Source organism: Crotalus tigris, unplaced genomic scaffold (assembly GCF_016545835.1).
Source record: "Crotalus tigris isolate CLP2741 ecotype Arizona unplaced genomic scaffold, ASM1654583v1 scf7180000018544.1747854, whole genome shotgun sequence".
NCBI lineage: Eukaryota > Metazoa > Chordata > Lepidosauria > Squamata > Viperidae > Crotalus > Crotalus tigris.
The window spans coordinates 843901-855279 of NW_024097068.1; positions in this window are offsets into that span (position 1 = coordinate 843901).

Sequence of the window (11379 nt, forward strand, 5' to 3'; positions counted from 1 at the left end):
TTTGCATGAATTACAAATGATTTCAAAATTATATCCCCAGTGCTAAAAGCACTCTCCATGCATCTCCTTGTAAGATTGGATGATATCATTGAGGACTCCAGGCCTAAACATATCAGTTTTTGACTCCAAATATAGAAGATAGTTTACCTATCATTTTAGGCAACTTATATTACTTTACACCTCCCTGTGGAAGTAAGAATAAATCTGGTGTTTCACTAAAATTCTTGTCTTAGGTCTACATTGACCTAAAAAGAATTGAGGTCCATCAAGTCATAAAAGTTGTCAACCTAGATGCCTCACATGTGAAAATGTACATAACATTATTATGTAGCGTAACCTCCTATCTTTTTGTAACTTTTTTTGATGATAGCTAACTCCTACAAAAGCCGGTAACTGGGACTGCATATATGGAATGTTGAATCCTTGTTGATGTCTGCAATTCTTTAATCACAGCGATATACAAAGAAAAGTGTTGGAAGGTCAATTCCAATCTAAAGAAACCATAGAAACCATAGAGAAGATTTTTATTTTTTTCAGAAAGTAGGCAAATTTTTTTATATCAATTCTGAAATATTTATAATCTTATTAACACTGGTGATACAAATGTGAAATCATTAGTAATCCATGCAACATGTTTTCTGCTACTGAACTACAGACCAGCTTTCAAATTGTATAATATAATTTCCTATATCTCCAGAGCCGTAGTGGTGAAATGGTTAGAATGTAGTATTGCAGACTAACTCTGCATTCCCACCACCAGGAGTTCGAGCCTGACCAGCTCAAGGCTGACTCAGTCTTTCATTCTTCCAAGGTCGGTAAAATGAGAACCCAGTTTATTGGAGGCAACATGCTGACTCTGTAAACCGCTTAGACAGGGCTGTAAAGCACTATGAAGTGGTATATAAGTCTAAGTGCTATTGCTATTGCTATCTCAAACATTCCCTTTGAAACAACAACTTGAATGGTAGAACCCACAACTTCCTTAGGGGATTGCATTATCGTTGTGTATCAGTCAAATGCACTGCAGTATCACTCTACAGGATCATGATTATCCAAGCTAATCGAAGTTATTCTCTAACTAGCAAGATTTTTCCATCATAGAATGAAAAAAATAAAGGTAGCAATAAGTGTAAAATATATCCTTGGAAGTCTCTGCTTTAATTCTCATATCAGTCATGAATTGATGAGGTGGTTTCTGGTTATTTGCTGTTTCTCAGGTTTAGGGTTTCCCTCCCCACAAAAAGGATAATAATCCTGGCTTAATGTACAGGGCTTTTGTAATGATTACTTAGATAATCTACTTGTTGGCAGACCTTAAACTCCTCAGGTATCAATGGTTTGTAATCCCAAGCATTTGCTCTGACGTGTGTTAAAAAAACTTGGTACTTTCCATGTAATAGAAAATAAGTATGTAAATTTCTTCCTTGGCTAATTGTGTTTGTAGAGCACAGGCACAGATGCTATCGGGACTAAGCATGAATAAGCTGCAAGATATGAAAGTCAATTGATTATGTTTCTTCTGCAAGGCACCAAGATTGTTGAAACTGCTCTGAATGAGATTGAGACCATTTTGCATTTACAGTCAGGAAGTAAAATCATTGTAGATCTAGATTTGATGTTTCACTGATCTGATCTTCCTGAAATGGTTATCTATACTAGTCTGCATATTTCTGATTCTTTTAAACCAGTGTTCCAACATTTGTAGCATGCCTCTTAACAATATTCTCTGGGGTTTGAATATCTACTCTGAAGTCCTGCCATCTTTGTTCCTACTAGATGTTATGTAATTACGAGGCTATTGAAAAAAAAAATAACTTCTGCAACAGTTAATTGCTGTAAATGGGCATCCAGAAAACAGATATATAAGTACAGGTAGTCTTCAATTTATTTATTTATTAGGCTTGTTTGTTGCTTATCTCACCTACAAATAATTGTTCATTTAACGAGTGTTCAAAGTTACAACAGCACTGAAAAAGTGATTTACAACAGTTCCTGAGGCTTACAGCCATCACAGCATGCCCGCGGTCACGTGGATCAAAATTTGGGCACTTGGCAAAGTATTTTTGACAGTTGCAGCATCCTGAGACTTCTGATTCTATTGTGACCTTCCCAGCCAGCTTCGGAGAACCAAAATCAATGTGGTTTAATGACCACATGATTTACTTAACAACTGCAGTGTTGCACTTAACAACCATGTCAAAAAGGGTCATAAAAATGGGCACAACTCACACAACAACTGCTTGCCTAGCCATGGAAATTCAGGCCCCAATTGTGGTTGTAAGCTGAGGTCCATTGTATCTGTTCTCTAGCTGGAGAAATAAAGGGAGTTGTTCTTTCCTAGTTCTATGTTTATTTTTTGGTTTATCCAATTAAGGCAGATTAAACTGAGGTATCAAGCTAGGAAAAATTGAAGTGGATTGCACTGGAGTGGATAATTGATTTGACTAATGTTGGATTAGTTCAAGAATATATGTCAGTTCCCCACCCATAACTGCACAGGAAACAGAGTTTGCTATTCAACAGCTTCTGCTTTGTTATAAAAATATATAACCTCTGAACATTGTGCAAAGTCTTTATTTCACAAATGTCATCACATCAGATAACCTAGTACAGCACAGTGAAATACCATATAAGGATTTGGTTACTGTGTAAATATCTTACGCCATTTCACTCAAAACTGTTTCTAATGAAACTGGTGACTTTAGTTATGGGAAGAATTAAAATAAGAAGAAAATAGATAATAAGTGACATTGCTCCATCTCTAGAAATTGTATTTCTTTTAGGACTAGATAGATTACGGAATATTACTTTTCAGGATTTAGTATATTTTTTTAAAAAAGTAATGCTTAAATGAGGGCAAACTTCAGATTATATCTGCAACTGACTTATATTTTTCAATCAGCTTTGGAATGCTTTGTCACTTTAGTGCACACCAAATTATAAAACTCATAAACTATAGATTGAGCGTCAAGGGACACGTTGCTTAACTTTTTAAGAAACACAAAACAGTTATCTGTTAACATGGGTGCATCTTAACAGAAGGGTTGGACTAGAAAACCTCCAGGGTCCCTGTTATTCTGTTATATGGGGAACTGATAACTTTTGGTATAACAAAGGAGTCCTTTTATTTATTTTTAAATCCATTCTACCCCATTTTCACATGTGTTGGAATAAATGTGTTGTTTATTGTTTATTTTTTGTTTGTTTATACCATTTTATGGCTGCCCATTTTTTTGAGAAGTGAGAGGTGGATTTGGCAAGGCAGAGGGATGGATATCCCGATCCAAAAGAAAGGCACTGTGACAGAGAGGCCACTACTTTAATAGAAAGGACCTGGAGAATGTTCATCCTGTTAGATCTGCAGGGTGAGCATAAATATTTGGAGACAATGTTGTGTAGAGCATTGGAGATGCTAAACCAGCACCTTGAAATGCACTTGGACACTCAAAAGGACCACTTGCCAAGGAGTTGTGTTATCTAAATGTAGATCTTAGGCTCAGCATTGCCTGCATTGCTGCATTCTGTACCATTCTGGGTTGTTTAATTTTCCAATGCAGTTTACAGATGTGTGCATCTGAGTTTGTATGTATGTGCCTATATAATTATAATGTGTATATAGGTGTGTGCATGTTAGTAAGATATGTATAAACATGGATATATTCATAAAAACAGATATTGGGGAAAATTCTTTCCTACACAGGAAAAATTACAAGCAAAATGTGAATGGAAGAATCCATTCCCAAATTCATAAGCAAAAAATAGAACAAAATGATTTGAAAAGAAAAATGCCTAGCTTGGTAAACCAGATTTGTCAAAATCAGAAAGGGGGGGGGGAACCAAGTTTGACATCCCTCTGTAAGATAACTTTCTATAGCCTAATCACTCCAGATGACATCATTCCCTTATCATATTCATTATAGTCAATATAAAGTTGTTGGGTTTTTTTTTTTATAAGTCCATTCCTGTTCGATTTAGGAAGTATGGATAGAACTTTGGAAAGCTTTCTAGAAATGTGGACTTCATCTCCCATAATTATTAGCAATGACCGTGCTAGCTTTGAATTCTGGAAGTTGGACTACATGCACCTAGAGGTGCTAAAATTGGGAATTGCTGGTAGGCAATCTAACTGTCTGATCATTTGCCTTGTACCCTCATGCTCTTTCTCTGCCACTATTATTTCCTTTAATAATATGTGTAAATGTATATGAATAATGTTACAGCATTAGGAAACCAGGCCCATTTTAATTTACTTGAATGGGTAGTCTCTGGATATTAATCTGAAAGAATAGAGCAATTCACCCAGTGTTATCTATCTGGTATTACCAGTTCTCCCAAGAAAACATTAGGTAATCCATTGAAGGTTTTTCGGAATCTTCCTTATGCAACCAGAAGTTGCAGTCATGAACTGGTCTTGACATGCTTGGTGAAAGAACTGGTTTACGGAAGTACATTTTGCTGTCCTTTTATGGGCAACTTTAAAAACATAAACCCAACTTCCATGGAACCCTGGTTTCTCCCTCCCAAACTCTGGGAGGGGCATAAAGATGATTTTACTCAACAGCATGCTAAAAAAGGGAAAGGTCAGAATGGTTTCTCTCCCAAACAAGTCTTTGTGGTAATTCTTGGGAAAATATAAGGGTTATTTGTTTTGGCCATTCAGAAGTTGCTTTCTCTCTAAAATGTTATTAAAGCCACGTACGTTAAGAATTATTTGAAAGAGGGCTTAGAAAGCCCTTTGTTGGAAGTTGGATGTGGGAATAATTGCATAGATCTGTTTTTAGACTTGCTCTCATACAGTCCTTGACATACCAAAGCAGACCGTTCCAGCCACGGAACACATCCATCAGCCATTTGGACAGGCTCTGATAAGAACACGGGAAACAGGATGGATGAGACATCACCCACCTGCACAGCCTTGCATCTGGAAAGTGTCTGCTATGTGATACATTGTAACCGCCCTTGTATACGCCTTTTTATTACGCCGTGTGATGTAGAAACTATTGTAACAATAAAAGAGGGTCTCGGAGTCACTCTGGGCTCTCATCCCGAGATACCTACGTGCGTGTCTCATTCTTCATGGGAGACCACCACAACTGGTGAACCCGACGTGATCCACTAAGGGATATGTCCCTGCCGACCCTTTGCTTATCGCCTGGTGCACCCGACGAAGTTGCTGGCGACTGACTCCTCTTCGTAAGTATGTGGGGTGGAATGTCTCACGCTCAAAAGCATCATGTGGAAGAGCTGAGACTACTTGGTAGGAAAAAATATCTTACTGATCAGGAACAGAAAGTAACCCGTCACCTTTCTAAATCTGAGGCTGTTAAATTGCTTGCTTACGTATGGGCTAACTGCTTATCCTATCCAGAGTCTGGATCTTTAAAAGTAGATACATGGAGAAAAATTGGCACCGTTCTCCATCAGTCTCTGAGAGCCCCACCAGAGATTTTATGCCTTTGGAAAATTGCCTATACCCTGATTCAAACCCATGCTGACTCGCCTCATCAGCCTTTATTAGACCCTCCACCGTACAAAAGTCCGTCTGTTATGTTGGCCACTCCCTTGCCACCCGGAGCTGGTTTTAACCCTCCTTCTGCCCCTGAAAATTCTATGGATCCTGATAAACAACAAACAGCCTCTCCTGTTCCTGCCACGTTACCGCCTGTCTCTCGGCCCGGAATCATCCATGGCGCTTTTCAAAAGGCTTTGAAAAATGGTGATTTGAGCGTCTCTGACCTATCCGAGACAGAGTTGTTCCCTGTTACTTACCAACAGACCGCAGCGGGCATAGTGGTTGATTGGGAAGCACTTCCCCTGGCTATGATCTGAGAATTGAAAAAGGCTACAAAAGATTATGGCATAACCAGTCCCTATACTCGGGGACTGATACACTCAGTTGCCAGCACATATCGAATCTTGCCTCAAGATTGGAAAGATCTGTTCCGTATGCTTCTTAACGGAACGCAATACGTAGTTTTTGAATCTGAATATAAGAGAGAGGCACAAAACAGAGCTAATCACCCAGGTTCACAATGGACAGTGGAACAACTCTTCGGAGAAGGCACTTTTGCTACCCTTAATGCTCAGGCTCAAACTTTCACCCCCTTTGCATTCCCGATCATTAATTCTTGTGTTCTTTCCGCCATGGCTCACGTTGATGAGTCTGGCATCCCGATTCAGTCTTTTTCTGCCATTCGCTAAACCGCGACTGTATCCTATGCAGACTTTGTGAATCGCCTGCAAGTTGCCATTGAGCGTCAAATTTCAAACAGAGATGCGGCAAATGAAATCCTCATAAAATTGGCTTATGAACATGCAAATGCGGACTGCCAGTCCATTCTTAAACCACTTGTTTCCAGTCCCACGGCTACCCTTGCGGACTTTCTTAAAGCCTGCCGCATTGTGGGAACCAATGCTTTTCAAATGGACACTCTTGCAGCCGCAATCCAAAAGGGGAATCAACCCCAAGGCACTTGCTTCAATTGTGGAAAACCTGGTCATTTTAAAAAGCAATGCAGAGCCCCAGGAGGCGGCGCGGCTCGACCCGCTGCCATCCTCGGAGCCAAGCCCAAAACTGTGTGCCCAAAATGTAAAAAGGGTGTCGTTCCTCTCAGTCCAATCGGGGAAACTAACAGAGGGGTCTGCAGCTAACCCCTCTCCAAAGGCTGCACCCTTTTCAGACTCTACTCTTTCTTCTGCTTTGCAATATTTTTCTGGCATTGATTTAAAATTGGCTTCTGATCTTTCTGTTACTTTTCCTAACCTACTCACGGTTGCTGAAACCCTTTATTCTGGACCCTTGCCTCCAGAAACGGAGGGAATGATCCTCCCCACACCTGTTGCCCGGGAACAAGGAGTGTTTGTGCTTCCAGGTATGATAGATCCCACGTATGGAGACACCCTAAAAGTCCAATTTTATACCAATCTCCCTGACACAATGAACCGGGGGGATACGGTGGCACACTTGGTTTTATTACCAAGTGCAGCGCTCTCCCTTCCAGAGGCTGTGTATGCGCCTCACTCTGGGAACCCTTCCTCTGATTTATTGGCACTAACAAAGCAAATTACTCCCCAAAAACTGGTGATGCCTTTTTTAATCAATGGCATTCTCTTCTCTGGCCTTGTAGACCTGGTGCGGATGTCTCAGTCATAACGACAGCTGAATGGCCCTTTAACTGGCCCCTTGAATCCTCACCGGCAGTCAGGGGAGTGGGAGGACTTCAATAAGCAGCTCCAGTAAAAATTGGCTTACTGCACAACGAGTCACAAAAGGCATTTCTGCTAAATTTAAACCTGTCGTCCTCCCCCTTCACACAAATTTATGGGGCAGAGACTTACTCTCTCAATTTGATGCGAAGTTAATTCTTGAAGACTAATAATGCCTCCTTTACCCATGAAGCTTACACTCATTTCTGACACCCCCGTGTGGGTAGACCAATGGCCACTTACTTTAGAAAAACAGGAAGCATTGCAGAAACTGGTATTTCAGCAAATACAATCTGGCCATTTGGAACCAACCACCAGTTCTTATAACACCCCAGTATTTATACTCAAGAAGAAATCAGGCAACTGGAGAATTATTCATGATCTCCGCCTTATCAACACAATAATTAAACCCATGGGTCTGCTACAGTGCGGAATGCCCAACCCAAATATGATCCCCAAAGACTATGATTTGGCGGTTATTGATTTAAAAGACTGTTTTTTTTACCATTCCTCTACACCCTGATGACAAACAACTTTTTTCCTTTTCTTTGCCTCAAACTAACATGTCCCGACCTACTCCTCGCTATCAATGGACTGTTCTTCCCCAAGGCATGCTTAACAGCCCCACTATATGTCAAGCTTTTGTGGATGCTGCCTTGTTGCCTTTTTGCAAATCCTATCCTAACTTTTTGCTTTATCACTATATGGATGACATTCTCCTAGCCGCACCGGGTCCTCCCAGCACGGTGCAAACTGTCCTTCCCCACCTCATTCAGCTTTTAGCTTCTTATGGCTTTATTGTCACCCCGGAAAAAATTCAGACCCATTCTCCCTTTTTATATCTGGGACACAAAGTCCTAGCCTCTCATTCTATTCCGGTACTCCCTACCATTCACCTTCCTTCTCCTCTTACTTTAGTTGTTCTACAACAAATCTTGGGCACCATAAATTTTGTGCGCCCATTTCTTGCACTCACCACTGCCCAATTGGCACCCTTGTTTTTGGCTCTGCGTGGCCACACTTCCCCCTCCTCTGTTGTTGTTCTTAACCCCACTCAAAAACATGTCTTTGCCTTAATTAATAGTGCCCTCTCCACCCGCTGGGTGGACCGAGCCATTCCCAATTAGCCTCTGTCTTTGGCTATATTTAATACTCCTTCTATTCCTACAGCTGCCCTTCTCCAACATCAATAGGGGAGGGTCTTCATTGTCGAATGGATTCACCTTCCCAATACCCCTCGCAAATCTATCAATCCACTGCCATGTATGTTTGCTCTTTTAATTACGAAGGGCCGTTTTCGAGCAAAATGTTTAATTGGATTTGATATTGTTTTTTTATATGTCCTCATGTCTCTTACTATATGGGAACCTTTATTTGCCTCTTCAGATGTATTGCAACTTTCTCTTGCTGATTGGGCAGGATCTGTTTCCTGTCATATTCCCTCTGATCCTCGCTTCCAACTCCTTAATAATGTTTCAATTTCTCTGCATTCCCCTATTTCTTCTTCTCCCATTCCTAACGCTGTCACTCTGTATGTTGATGGCAGCAAGACCTATGGTTCATGTGTATGGAAGGAGGGTGAACAGTGGCACACAAAAATTACTCCTCCTCAAACTTCTGCTCAGCGTGCTGAACTTGCCGCTACAATATTTTAGATAGTCTTTATGTATATAAAGTTCTCACCTCTTTATCTGACTCATATGTGTCACCCTCATTGGATGACTCTCTCCTTAGTTTATTTCTCACATTCCAATCCTCCATTCCTGCTCTATTTGTTTTTTTCCTGCTCATATTAGAAGTCACCAACCTTTCCCTGGTATTATCTCCGAAGGCAATGCCAAGGCGGATGCTGCCGCTTCGGCCGCCTCGACTCACCAGGATGTCTCTGTCCTTGTTTTATCTCCCATAACCCCATGGGACAGCCATTCGTATTTTCATCAAAATAAGAAGGCTTTAATGAAACAATTTTCTTTAATGGCTATGGAGGCTGCGGCTATCATACAACAATGTCCCACCTGCAGCCTCCAAGCACACTCTGTTCCTCAAGGGGTCAACCCAAGAGGGACGCAGAGCTGTCAACTTTGGCAAATGGATGTTACACAATATTTGCCATTTGCCCCCTGGAAATATTTGCATGTTTCCATTGACACCTATTCAGGTTTTATTATGGCCACCCCTCAAAGGGGTGAGTATGCTAAACATGTTATTAATCATTGTATTTGTACTTTTTCTATCCTGGGCAACCCAAAAGAAATAAAAACGGACAATGGTCCTGCTTATACCAGCACCTCTTTTGCGCAGTTTTGCACTCGCTGGTCTATTGTTCATAAATTTGGCATTCCATATAACTCCACTGGTCAAGCAATCATGGAACGAGCCAATCAGACTGTAAAAAGGGCTCTAGACATGCATGCAAAAAAGAAAGGGGAAAATACCCCTGGCTTGCCTGGGATACAAAACACTCTTAATCTTGTACTTTTTACCTTAAACTTTTTGAATGTTTCTGGCACCCCTGGCTCAACCGCCGCAAGCAGGCATTTTTCTGCTTCTCCCACAGATTCTTCATGCCCCCAGGTATACTATCAACGTTTGCCTGATCCCACCTGGAAAGGGCCTGCCTCCCTCATTACCTGGGGTCGAGGCTACGCTGCAATAGACGACTATGGCGAGATCATTTGGACTCCAGCTCGTTGTGTTCATCCTTATATAGCTCAATGTACACCACCTCAGCCAGGCATATGAGGATCAGGGACTGTGAGCTTTTAATGCTTTTGTACGGGATGCCAGGCGCACTGCTCTTACACTTAATGTCACAAACTGTTGGATTTGCATGCAAATTCCTGGTGACAGTTGTGGTGGCCTCATTTTTCATGCCATCCCGTTCAATGAAACAGGAAGGAAGCAGCTGTGGAACGTTAACGACAGAGACATTGAATATGACATATGCTGTGGGTGCTCGTATAATGGAACCTGCCAGATTTTGTTTTTATAGCACAGGACTATTCAGTACTGCCACTTATTTGGGAAATTATAGTAATTGTCAACAAGTTATTATATGGAATTCCGCAAAGAAATGCAAATCCATCAAAAGCAACCTTACTCAGATAAACAACACTTATCGAAGCAATCAATGGACGAAAGTCAGTACTTACATGGCTTGCCTTGACATGGAATCCATAATAACATTTGCTAATGAGTCTCGCCAGGGTTATTATGAGTTATCCGATATGTGGCTACTATTTGGCCATAGAGCCTATCGCCAGGTGCCTAAAGATTGGAAAGGCACCTGTACACTGGGCCTTTTGACCCCTGCTGTATATGCCTTGCCTGATTTCCCTGATGGACGCCTGCGGAACAAACGTGATACTAGTTCCTCGGATCCACCCCTAACATTGGGTGGTAGTTTAGAGACTCAAATCAGCAGAGGGATATTACCCAATCTAGGAGTTGCCATGAACTATCGGGACCTTCATTTGCTTAACAATTGGACTGTTCATATGTTTAATGAAACAATCAACAGCATTAAAATGATTAATCAAGAAATGGAGGAAATAAGGGAAGTAGTTTTGCAAAATCGGTATGCTTTAGATATTATTTTAGCAGCAAAAGGTGGTGTATGTGCTTTAATTCATTCTCATTGTTGTATGTATATACATGATTTTCAACCTAATATTTCCGCTACAGTAAGAAAAATGGAATCTATGATCCAAAACAGTCCCTTACGCAGCGATGGATCAGCCACTGTGGACATTTGGAGTGCCCTTTGGTCCTGGCTGCCGGATGGATCCTGGCTATGTTCTTTGATTTCTATTATAGTAACCATTTTGATATTAATTGTATTGCTATGTTGTTGCATTCAATGTATTCCCTCCCTCCTGCAAATGTGCAAAAATGTTACGCCCTCCACTAGGAAGGACGCCTTAATCAGTGAAACAAAATCCCTTCTGGAACTGGAGGAATGTAACATTGAAAAAACAGAAAAGAAGGAGATGTGGGAATAATTGCATAGATCTGTTTATAGACTTGCTCTCATACAGTCCTTGACATACCAAAGCAGACCGTTCCAGCCACGGAACACATCCATCAGCCATTTGGACAGGCTCTGATAAGAACACGGGAAACAGGATGGATGAGACATCACCCACCTGCACAGCCTTGCATCTGGAAAGTGTC